Source organism: Asterias amurensis, chromosome 5, assembly GCF_032118995.1.
Source record: "Asterias amurensis chromosome 5, ASM3211899v1".
Classification (NCBI taxonomy): Eukaryota; Metazoa; Echinodermata; class Asteroidea; order Forcipulatida; family Asteriidae; genus Asterias; species Asterias amurensis.
The window spans coordinates 21,610,178-21,623,609 of record NC_092652.1 but is presented as its reverse complement, the minus strand read 5'-3'; the positions used below and the strand labels follow the sequence as shown (position 1 = coordinate 21,623,609).

Below are 13,432 nucleotides of genomic sequence, written 5' to 3'. Positions count from 1 at the left end.
TTTTTTAATCTGTGCTATTCAAATGTGAGTTTTGGGAAGCCGCCTTCCCAAAACGAGAACTAATGCCAAAAACATCTCCTCTAGATCTGCAGTACAACGTACGTTTAATAACCAGTACGCTATGACATAGGTACGAGTTGATTGTGGCACGAGTTGACCTGTTGGAAGAATTCGGATCATATAGTACTCAAGTCAACTCGGCCCGTGTACAAAGTATGCCTAAGTCAACTCGTCCCATAGTAAACTCATCCCCCAAGGCAACTCGTTCCCAGGTGTATTTACTAGACTTGTTTTATATATTATTATTAAATGTTTTGAAACTAGAGGAACTCCATTTACGGTTAAGACGAATAATCGAATCATTTTATTTTTAATCTGTGCTATTCAAATGTGGGTTTTGGGAAGCCGCCTTCCCAAAACGGGAATTAATGCCACAAACATCTCCTCTAGATCTGCAGTACAACGAACGTTTAATAACCGGTACGCTATGACATAGGTACGAGTTGACTGTGGCACGAGTTGACCTGTTGGAAGAATTCGGATCATATAGTACTCAAGTCAACTCGGCCCGTGTACAAAGTATGCCTAAGTCAACTCGTCCCATAGTAAACTCATCCCCCAAGGCAACTCGTTCCCAGGTGAAATCTTATTCAAGTGAACTCGTAACCGAGTGTTACAAATTAGTGAAATTAGGGAAATCAGTTTGTTTATTTCTGTAACGAAGTTTCACACTTACAATTTTTAAGGGATGTTTTCTTAAAAAAAATTCTTTCACAAAATTAATATGAGCCTGTTTTTTAATTGTGTATGCAATTGTGGGATTTTTTCGAAGGCCTCAACACGTTTTGAGATGATTTATTTACTAGAATTGTTTTATATATTATTATTAAATGTTTTGAAACTAGAGGAACTCCATTTACGGTTAACACGATTAATCGAATCATTTTGTTTTTTAATCTGTGCTATTCAAATGTGGGTTTTGGGAAGCCGCCTTCCCAAAACGAGAACTAATGCCAAAAACATCTCCTCTAGATCTGCAGTACAACGTACGTTTAATAACCAGTACGCTATGACATAGGTACGAGTTTACTGTGGCACGAGTTGACCTGTTGGAAGAATTCGGATCATATAGTACTCAAGTCAACTCGGCCCGTGTACAAAGTATACCTTAGTCAACTCGTCCCGAAGTAAACTCATCCCCAAGACAACTCGTTCCAAGGTGTATTTACTAGACTTGTTTTATATATTATTATTAAATGTTTTGAAACTAGAGGAACTCCATTTACGGTTAAGACGAATAATCGAATCATTTTATTTTTTTAATCTGTGCTATTCAAATGTGGGTTTTGGGAAGCCGCCTTCCCAAAACGGGAATTAATGCCACAAACATCTCCTCTAGATCTGCAGTACAACGTACGTTTAATAACCGGTACGCTATGACATAGGTACGAGTTTACTGTGGCACGAGTTGACCTGTTGGAAGAATTCGGATCATATAGTACTCAAGTCAACTCGGCCCGTGTACAAAGTATACCTAAGTCAACTCGTCCCGAAGTAAACTCATCCCCAAGGCAACTCGTTCCCAGGTGAAATCGTATTCAAGTGAACTCGTACCCAAGTAAATTCGTACTTGTGAGTCAACTTGTACACAGTGAACTCATCACTAGGTGAACTCGGGAGTGTTACAAGTTAGTGAATTTAGGGAAATCAGTTTGTTTATTTCTATAACGAAGTTTCACACTTACAATTTCTATGGTATTTTCTTTAAAAAACTTCTTTCAGAAAATTAATATGAGCCTGTTTTTTAATTTTGTATGCATTTTGGAAGAATTCGGATCATATAGTACTCAAGTCAACTCGGCCGGTGTACAAAGTATACCTAAGTCAACTCGTCCCATAGTAAACTCATCCACAAGGCAACTCGTTCCCAAGTGAAATCGTATTCAAGTGAACTCGTACCCAAGTAAATTCGTACTTGTGAGTTAACTAGGTAAACTCGGGAGTGTTACAAATAAGTGAAATTAGGGAAATCAGTTTGTTTATTTCTGTAACGAAGTTTCACACTTACAATTTTTACGGGATGTTTTCATTAAAAAAATTCTTTCAGAAAATTAATATGAGCCTGTTTTTTAATTGTTTATGCAATTGTGGGATTTTTTCGAAGGCCTCAACACATTTTGAGATGATTTATTTACTAGAATTGTTTTATATATTATTATTAAATGTTTTGAAATAAGAGGAACTCCATTTACGGTTAACACGATTAATCGAATCATTTATTTTTTTAATCTGTGCTATTCAAATGTGGGTTTTGGGAAGCCGCCTTCCCAAAACGGGATTTAATGCCACAAACATCTCCTCTAGATCTGCAGCACAACGTACGTTTAATAACCGGTACGCTATGACATAGGTACGAGTTGACTGTGGCACGAGTTGACCTGTTGGAAGATTTCGGATCATATAGTACTCAAGTCAACTCGGCCCGTGTACAAAGTATGCCTAAGTCAACTCGTCCCATAGTAAACTCATCCCCAAGGCAACTCGTTCCCAGGTGAAATCGTATTCAAGTGAACTCGTACCCAAGTAAATTCGTACTTGTGAGTTAACTAGGTGAACTCGGGAGTGTTACAAATAAGTGAAATTAGGGAAATCAGTTTGTTTATTTCTGTAACGAAGTTTCACACTTACAATTTTTAAGGTATGTTTTCTTAAAAAAAGTTCTTTCAGAAAATTAATATGAGCCTGTTTTTTAATTGTGTATGCAATTGTGGGATTTTTTCGAAGGCCTCAACACATTTTGAGATGATTTATTTACTAGAATTGTTTTATATATTATTATTAAATGTTTTGAAACTAGAGGAACTCCATTTACGGTTAACACGATTAATCGAATCATTTTTTTTTTTAATCTGTGCTATTCAAATGTGGGTTTTGGGAAGCCGCCTTCCCAAAACGAGAACTAATGCCACAAACATCTCCTCTAGATCTGCAGTACAACGTACGTTTAATAACCAGTACGCTATGACATAGGTACGAGTTTACTGTGGCACGAGTTGACCTGTTGGAATAATTTGGATCATATAGTACCCAAGTCAACTCGGCCCGTGTACAAAGTATACCTAAGTCAACTCGTCCCGAAGTAAACTCATCCCCAAGGCAACTCGTTCTCAGGTGTTTTTACTAGACTTGTTTTATATATTATTATTAAATGTTTTGAAACTAGAGGAACTCCATTTACGGTTAACACGAATAATCGAATCATTTTATTTTATCTGTGCTATTCAAATGTGGGTTTTGGGAAGCCGCCTTCCCAAAACGGGAATTAATGCCACAAACCTCTCCTCTAGATCTGCAGTACAACGTACGTTTAATAACCGGTACGCTATGACATAGGTACGAGTTTACTGTGGCACGAGTTGACCTGTTGGAATAATTTGGATCATATAGTACCCAAGTCAACTCGGCCCGTGTACAAAGTATACCTAAGTCAACTCGTCCCGAAGTAAACTCATCCCCAAGGCAACTCGTTCTCAGGTGTATTTACTAGACTTGTTTTAAGTAGGATTTGAAACTTTGCATGGTGGAGATAAGATATAGAAGAGTTTGCGGTAACACCATGTAATAACAATCTCTAAATGAGTTGGGGTGGTTCTGAAAAGAACCGTTGGGTTAACTCGACGTTTCCATCAGTATGCTCTGATCGTCTTCTGGAGAATGCTGGACTCTGATGCTGCATGCTGCTTAAGTACTAGGCGGTGGATCAGCGGTGATGCATGAAGGCGGGAAATGTAGGCGGGAAGTGAACTCGATGATGCGTGGTGAAACCTGTTGTGGAGCCTTTGGGGTTGTGTGGGGGGTGTGTGCTCACTGAACCGTGTCAGTAGGAACAAGCACAGGGGACAGTGAGGGTGTGGGGCCTAGGTGACTGAGGGTATAGATGACCCAAAGCAGTCTAATAGTTGGGGCCTAGGGGGTGACCGTGGATATAGAAGATCCATTGGTCGGGAGAAGAGGGAGCCAGATGTCACTGATGTGGAAGCCGATGTCTTGGGGTACGGTGTCATGCTTGTGGATCTCGATGGCCTCTCTAATGCGTCTAGGGTGCCACGCCTGGATGGGAGCGATGATCTCAGCAGCATCCCAGTTCACTCGGTGGTCAGCGATGTGGGAATGCTTGACGATGGCGGATTTATCGAAGTCCCCCCTCCTTCCGTGTGCTCGGTGTTCCTTAAGTCTAGTGGGAAGGTTACGCCCGGTTTCCCCGACATAAACCTTACCACATTCGCATGGAATGCGATAGACTCCGGCACGGGCGGAGGGGTCCTTCTTGTCCTTGTGCGATTGGAGAGAACCATGGAGTTTCTTCGGGGCGGAGTGATACACCTTGATACCTGCTTCCTTGAAGATGCGTTGGAGGCGATGAGAGGGGGGACCTAGGTATGGTAAACTAACTGTGGGTGTGTGTGTTTGACCTTGGGTATAGGAGACCCTTTGGTCGGGGGGGACGGGCTTGCTAGTCTTGACTTGCTTGGCGTTGTATCCATTCCGCTGTAGAGAAGTGGTGATGTGCTGCAACTCATGCTGGAGGCTATCCGGATCACAAATGGTATAAGCCCGTTGAACCAGCGCACGGTTGACTGACGACTTGATGGCTGGATGATGGAAAGACCGCTGATGCAGGTAGCGGTCGGTGTGGGTGGGTTTCCGGTAAATGCTGTGATGTAGGGTGCCGTCTTGGTTTCTTGTAATGAGAACATCCAGAAAGGGTAACTTTCCGGAATGTTCTTGCTCCATGGTGAACTTAATACTGGAGTGTTGTTGGTTGAGGTACTGCAGAAATTCATGGAGAGAGTCCTGACCGTGGGGCCACACGACAAAGGTGTCGTCAACGTAGCGGAGCCACAGGCTGGGTCGGAGGTCAGCGGTGAGGAGTGATGAGGACTCGAACTCCTCCATGAATATGTCAGCTTGTTTTATATATTATTATTAAATGTTTTGAAACTAGAGGAACTCCATTTATGGTTAACACGAATAATCGAATCATTTTATTTTATCTGTGCTATTCAAATGTGGGTTTTGGGAAGCCGCCTTCCCAAATCGGGAATTAATGCCACAAACCTCTCCTCTAGATCTGCAGTACAACGTACGTTTAATAACCGGTACGCTATGACATAGGTACGAGTTTACTGTGGCACGAGTTGACCTGTTGGAAGAATTCGGATCATATAGTACTCAAGTCAACTCGGCCCGTGTACAAAGTATACCTAAGTCAACTCGTCCCGAAGTAAACTCATCCCCAAGGCAACTCGTTCCCAGGTGTATTTACTAGACTTGTTTTATATATTATTATTAAATGTTTTGAAACTAGAGGAACTCCATTTACGGTTAAGACGAATAATCGAATCATTTTATTTTATCTGTGCTATTCAAATGTGGGTTTTGGGAAGCCGCCTTCCCAAAACGGGAATTAATGCCATAAACATCTCCTCTAGATCTGCAGTACAACGTACGTTTAATAACCGGTACGCTATGACATAGGTACGAGTTGATTGTGGCACGAGTTGACCTTTTGGAAGAATTCGGATCATATAGTACTCAAGTCAACTCGGCCCGTGTACAAAGTATACCTAAGTCAACTCGTCCCGAAGTAAACTCATCCCCAAGGCAACTCGTTCCCAGGTGAAATCGTATTCAAGTGAACTCGTACCCAAGTAAATTCGTACTTGTGAGTCAACTTGTACACAGTGAACTCATCACTAGGTGAACTCGGGAGTGTTACAAGTTAGTGAATTTAGGGAAATCAGTTTGTTTATTTCTATAACGAAGTTTCACACTTACAATTTCTATGGTATTTTCTTTAAAAAACTTCTTTCAGAAAATTAATATGAGCCTGTTTTTTAATTTTGTATGCATTTTGGAAGAATTCGGATCATATAGTACTCAAGTCAACTCGGCCGGTGTACAAAGTATACCTAAGTCAACTCGTCCCATAGTAAACTCATCCACAAGGCAACTCGTTCCCAGGTGAAATCGTATTCAAGTGAACTCGTACCCAAGTAAATTCGTACTTGTGAGTTAACTAGGTAAACTCGGGAGTGTTACAAATAAGTGAAATTAGGGAAATCAGTTTGTTTATTTCTGTAACGAAGTTTCACACTTACAATTTTTACGGGATGTTTTCATTAAAAAAATTCTTTCAGAAAATTAATATGAGCCTGTTTTTTAATTGTTTATGCAATTGTGGGATTTTTTCGAAGGTCTCAACACATTTTGAGATGATTTATTTACTAGAATTGTTTTATATATTATTATTAAATGTTTTGAAATAAGAGGAACTCCATTTACGGTTAACACGATTAATCGAATCATTTATTTTTTTAATCTGTGCTATTCAAATGTGGGTTTTGGGAAGCCGCCTTCCCAAAACGGGATTTAATGCCACAAACATCTCCTCTAGATCTGCAGCACAACGTACGTTTAATAACCGGTACGCTATGACATAGGTACGAGTTGACTGTGGCACGAGTTGACCTGTTGGAAGATTTCGGATCATATAGTACTCAAGTCAACTCGGCCCGTGTACAAAGTATGCCTAAGTCAACTCGTCCCATAGTAAACTCATCCCCAAGGCAACTCGTTCCCAGGTGAAATCGTATTCAAGTGAACTCGTACCCAAGTAAATTCGTACTTGTGAGTTAACTAGGTGAACTCGAGAGTGTTACAAATAAGTGAAATTAGGGAAATCAGTTTGTTTATTTCTGTAACGAAGTTTCACACTTACAATTTTTAAGGTATGTTTTCTTAAAAAAAGTTCTTTCAGAAAATTAATATGAGCCTGTTTTTTAATTGTGTATGCAATTGTGGGATTTTTTCGAAGGCCTCAACACATTTTGAGATGATTTATTTACTAGAATTGTTTTATATATTATTATTAAATGTTTTGAAACTAGAGGAACTCCATTTACGGTTAACACGATTAATCGAATCATTTTTTTTTTTAATCTGTGCTATTCAAATGTGGGTTTTGGGAAGCCGCCTTCCCAAAACGAGAACTAATGCCACAAACATCTCCTCTAGATCTGCAGTACAACGTACGTTTAATAACCAGTACGCTATGACATAGGTACGAGTTGACTGTGGCACGAGTTGACCTGTTGGAAGAATTCGGATCATATAGTACTCAAGTCAACTCGGCCCGTGTACAACGTATGCCTAAGTCAACTCGTCCCATAGTAAACTCATCCCCCAAGGCAACTCGTTCCCAGGTGAAATCGTATTCAAGTGAACTCGTAACCGAGTGTTACAAATTAGTGAAATTAGGGAAATCAGTTTGTTTATTTCTGTAACGAAGTTTCACACTTACAATTTTTAAGGGATGTTTTCATTAAAAAAATTCTTTCAGAAAATTAATATGAGCCTGTTTTTTAATTGTGTATGCAATTGTGGGATTTTTTCGAAGGCCTCAACACATCTTGAGATGATTTATTTACTAGAATTGTTTTATATATTATTATTAAATGTTTTGAAACTAGAGGAACTCCATTTACGGTTAACACGATTAATCGAATCATTTTGTTTTTTAATCTGTGCTATTCAAATGTGGGTTTTGGGAAGCCGCCTTCCCAAAACGAGAACTAATGCCAAAAACATCTCCTCTAGATCTGCAGTACAACGTACGTTCAATAACCAGTACGCTATGACATAGGTACGAGTTTACTGTGGCACGAGTTGACCTGTTGGAAGAATTCGGATCATATAGTACTCAAGTCAACTCGGCCCGTGTACAAAGTATACCTTAGTCAACTCGTCCCGAAGTAAACTCATCCCCAAGGCAACTCGTTCCAAGGTGTATTTACTAGACTTGTTTTATATATTATTATTAAATGTTTTGAAACTAGAGGAACTCCATTTACGGTTAACACGAATAATCGAATCATTTTATTTTATCTGTGCTATTCAAATGTGGGTTTTGGGAAGCCGCCTTTCCAAAACGGGAATTAATGCCACAAACATCTCCTCTAGATCTGCAGTACAACGTACGTTTAATAACCGGTACGCTATGACATAGGTACGAGTTTACTGTGGCACGAGTTGACCTGTTGGAAGAATTCGGATCATATAGTACACAAGTCAACTCGGCCCGTGTACAAAGTATACCTAAGTCAACTCGTCCCGAAGTAAACTCATTCCCAAGGCAACTCGTTCCCAGGTGTATTTACTAGACTTGTTTTATATATTATTATTAAATGTTTTGAAACTAGAGGAACTCCATTTACGGTTAACACGAATAATCGAATCCTTTTGTTTTTTTAATCTGTGCTATTCAAATGTGGGTTTTGGGAAGCCGCCTTCCCAAAACGGGAATTAATGCCACAAACATCTCCACTAGATCTGCAGTACAACGTACGTTTAATAACCGGTACGCTATGACATAGGTACGAGTTGATTGTGGCACGAGTTGACCTTTTGGAAGAATTCGGATCATATAGTACTCAAGTCAACTCGGCCCGTGTACAAAGTATACCTAAGTCAACTCGTCCCGAAGTAAACTCATCCCCAAGGCAACTCGTTCCCAGGTGTATTTACTAGACTTGTTTTATATATTATTATTAAATGTTCTGAAACTAGAGGAACTCCATTTACGGTTAAGACGAATAATCGAATCATTTTATTTTTAATCTGTGCTATTCAAATGTGGGTTTTGGGAAGCCGCCTTCCCAAAACGGGAATTAATGCCACAAACATCTCCTCTAGATCTGCAGTACAACGTACGTTTAATAACCAGTACGCTATGACATAGGTACGAGTTTACTGTGGCACGAGTTGACCTGTTGGAAGAATTCGGATCATATAGTACTCAAGTCAACTCGGCCCGTGTACAAAGTATACCTAAGTCAACTCGTCCCGAAGTAAACTCATCCCCAAGGCAACTCGTTCTCAGGTGTATTTACTAGACTTGTTTTATACATTATTATTAAATGTTTTGAAACTAGAGGAACTCCATTTACGGTTAACACGAATAATCGAATCATTTTATTTTATCTGTGCTATTCAAATGTGGGTTTTGGGAACCCGCCTTCCCAAAACGGGAATTAATGCCACAAACATCTCCTCTAGATCTGCAGTACAACGTACGTTTAATAACCGGTACGCTATGACATAGGTACGAGATTACTGTGGCACGAGTTGACCTGTTGGAAGAATTCGGATCATATAGTACACAAGTCAACTCGGCCCGTGTACAAAGTATACCTAAGTCAACTCGTCCCGAAGTAAACTCATCCCCAAGGCAACTCGTTCCCAGGTGTATTTACTAGACTTGTTTTATATATTATTATTAAATGTTTTGAAACTAGAGGAACTCCATTTACGGTTAAGATGAATAATCGAATCATTTTATTTTTAATCTGTGCTATTCAAATGTGGGTTTTGGGAAGCCGCCTTCCCAAAACGGGAATTAATGCCACAAACATCTCCTCTAGATCTGCAGTACAACGTACGTTTAATAACCGGTACGCTATGACATAGGTACGAGTTGACTGTAGCACGAGTTGACCTGTTGGAAGAATTCGGATCATATAGTACTCAAGTCAACTCGGCCCGTGTACAAAGTATGCCTAAGTCATTTCGTCCCATAGTAAACTCATCCCCCAAGGCAACTCGTTCCCAGGTGAAATCGTATTCAAGTGAACTCGTAACCGAGTGTTACAAATTAGTGAAATTAGGGAAATCAGTTTGTTTATTTCTGTAACGAAGTTTCACACTTACAATTTTTAAGGGATGTTTTCTTAAAAAAAATTCTTTCAGAAAATTAATATGAGCCTGTTTTTTAATTGTGTATGCAATTGTGGGATTTTTTCGAAGGCCTCAACACATTTTGAGATGATTTATTTACTAGAATTGTTTTATATATTATTATTAAATGTTTTGAAACTAGAGGAACTCCATTTACGGTTAACACGATTAATCGAACCTTTTTGTTTTTAATCTGTGCTATTCAAATGTGGGTTTTGGGAAGCCGCCTTCCCAAAACGAGAACTAATGCCAAAAACATCTCCTCTAGATCTGCAGTACAACGTACGTTTAATAACCAGTACGCTATGACATAGGTACGAGTTTACTGTGGCACGAGTTGACCTGTTGGAAGAATTCGGATCATATAGTACACAAGTCAACTCGGCCCGTGTACAAAGTATACCTAAGTCAACTCGTCCCGAAGTAAACTCATCCCCAAGGCAACTCGTTCCCAGGTGTATTTACTAGACTTGTTTTATATATTATTATTAAATGTTTTGAAACTAGAGGAACTCCATTTACGGTTAAGATGAATAATCGAATCATTTTATTTTTAATCTGTGCTATTCAAATGTGGGTTTTGGGAAGCCGCCTTCCCAAAACGGGAATTAATGCCACAAACATCTCCTCTAGATCTGCAGTACAACGTACGTTTAATAACCGGTACGCTATGACATAGGTACGAGTTGACTGTAGCACGAGTTGACCTGTTGGAAGAATTCGGATCATATAGTACTCAAGTCAACTCGGCCCGTGTACAAAGTATGCCTAAGTCATTTCGTCCCATAGTAAACTCATCCCCCAAGGCAACTCGTTCCCAGGTGAAATCGTATTCAAGTGAACTCGTAACCGAGTGTTACAAATTAGTGAAATTAGGGAAATCAGTTTGTTTATTTCTGTAACGAAGTTTCACACTTACAATTTTTAAGGGATGTTTTCTTAAAAAAAATTCTTTCAGAAAATTAATATGAGCCTGTTTTTTAATTGTGTATGCAATTGTGGGATTTTTTCGAAGGCCTCAACACATTTTGAGATGATTTATTTACTAGAATTGTTTTATATATTATTATTAAATGTTTTGAAACTAGAGGAACTCCATTTACGGTTAACACGATTAATCGAATCATTTTTTTTTTAATCTGTGCTATTCAAATGTGGGTTTTGGGAAGCCGCCTTCCCAAAACGAGAACTAATGCCAAAAACATCTCCTCTAGATCTGCAGTACAACGTACGTTTAATAACCAGTACGCTATGACATAGGTACGAGTTTACTGTGGCACGAGTTGACCTGTTGGAAGAATTCGGATCATATAGTACTCAAGTCAACTCGGCCCGTGTACAAAGTATACCTAAGTCAACTCGTCCCGAAGTAAACTCATCCCCAAGGCAACTCGTTCTCAGGTGTATTTACTAGACTTGTTTTATATATTATTATTAAATGTTTTGAAACTAGAGGAACTCCATTTACGGTTAAGACGAATAATCGAATCATTTTATTTTATCTGTGCTATTCAAATGTGGGTTTTGGGAAGCCGCCTTCCCAAAACGGGAATTAATGCCACAAACATCTCCTCTAGATCTGCAGTACAACGTACGTTTAATAACCGGTACGCTATGACATAGGTACGAGTTTACTGTGGCACGAGTTGACCTGTTGGAAGAATTCGGATCATATAGCACACAAGTCAACTCGGCCCGTGTACAAAGTATACCTAAGTCAACTCGTCCCGAAGTAAACTCATCCCCAAGGCAACTCGTTCCCAGGTGTATTTACTAGACTTGTTTTATATATTATTATTAAATGTTTTGAAACTAGAGGAACTCCATTTACGGTTAAGATGAATAATCGAATCATTTTATTTTTAATCTGTGCTATTCAAATGTGGGTTTTGGGAAGCCGCCTTCCCAAAACGGGAATTAATGCCACAAACATCTCCTCTAGATCTGCAGTACAACGTACGTTTAATAACCGGTACGCTATGACATAGGTACGAGTTGACTGTGGCACGAGTTGACCTGTTGGAAGAATTCGGATCATATAGTACTCAAGTCAACTCGGCCCGTGTACAAAGTATGCCTAAGTCAACTCGTCCCATAGTAAACTCATCCCCCAAGGCAACACGTTCCCAGGTGAAATCGTATTCAAGTGAACTCGTAACCGAGTGTTACAAATTAGTGAAATTAGGGAAATCAGTTTGTTTATTTCTGTAACGAAGTTTCACACTTACAATTTTTAAGGGATGTTTTCTTCAAAAAAATTCTTTCAGAAAATTAATATGAGCCTGTTTTTTAATTGTGTATGCAATTGTGGGATTTTTTCGAAGGCCTAAACACATTTTGAGATGATTTATTTACTAGAATTGTTTTATATATTATTATTAAATGTTTTGAAACTAGAGGAACTCCATTTACGGTTAACACGATTAATCGAATCATTTTTTTTTTTTAATCTGTGCTATTCAAATGTGGGTTTTGGGAAGCCGCCTTCCCAAAACGAGAACTAATGCCAAAAACATCTCCTCTAGATCTGCAGTACAACGTACGTTTATTAACCAGTACGCTATGACATAGGTAAGAGTTTACTGTGGCACGAGTTGACCTGTTGGAAGAATTCGGATCATATAGTACTCAAGTCAACTCGGCCCGTGTACAAAGTATACCTTAGTCAACTCGTCCCGAAGTAAACTCATCCCCAAGGCAACTCGTTCCAAGGTGTATTTACTAGACTTGTTTTATATATTATTGTTAAATGTTTTGAAACTAGAGGAACTCCATTTACGGTTAACACGAATAATCGAATCATTTTATTTTATCTGTGCTATTCAAATGTGGGTTTTGGGAAGCCGCCTTTCCAAAACGGGAATTAATGCCACAAACATCTCCTCTAGATCTGCAGTACAACGTACGTTTAATAACCGGTACGCTATGACATAGGTACGAGTTTACTGTGGCACGAGTTGACCTGTTGGAAGAATTCGGATCATATAGTACACAAGTCAACTCGGCCCGTGTACAAAGTATACCTAAGTCAACTCGTCCCGAAGTAAACTCATTCCCAAGGCAACTCGTTCCAAGGTGTATTTACTAGACTTGTTTTATATATTATTATTAAATGTTTTGAAACTAGAGGAACTCCATTTACGGTTAACACGAATAATCGAATCCTTTTGTTTTTTTAATCTGTGCTATTCAAATGTTGGTTTTGGGAAGCCGCCTTCCCAAAACGGGAATTAATGCCACAAACATCTCCTCTAGATCTGCAGTACAACGTACGTTTAATAACCGGTACGCTATGACATAGGTACGAGTTGGTTGTGGCACGAGTTGACCTTTTGGAAGAATTCGGATCGTATAGTACTCAAGTCAACTCGGCCCGAAGTAAACTCATCCCCAAGGCAACTCGTTCCCAGGTGTATTTACTAGACTTGTTTTATATATTGTTATTAAATGTTTTGAAACTAGAGGAACTCCATTTACGGTTAAGACGAATAATCGAATCATTTTATTTTTAATCTGTGCTATTCAAATGTGGGTTTTGGGAAGCCGCCTTCCCAAAACGGGAATTAATGCCACAAACATCTCCTCTAGATCTGCAGTACAACGTACGTTTAATAACCGGTACGCTATGACATAGGTA

The 13,432-nt window shown here is 39.2% G+C and overlaps 1 pseudogene; it reads right to left on the bottom strand.

Moving 5' to 3' along the window:
• Window positions 1-3,857: 3,857 nt before the first annotated feature.
• LOC139937319 (uncharacterized) lies at window positions 3,858-5,754 on the bottom strand (annotated as a pseudogene).
• Between the last annotated feature and the right edge of the window lie 7,678 nt (window positions 5,755-13,432).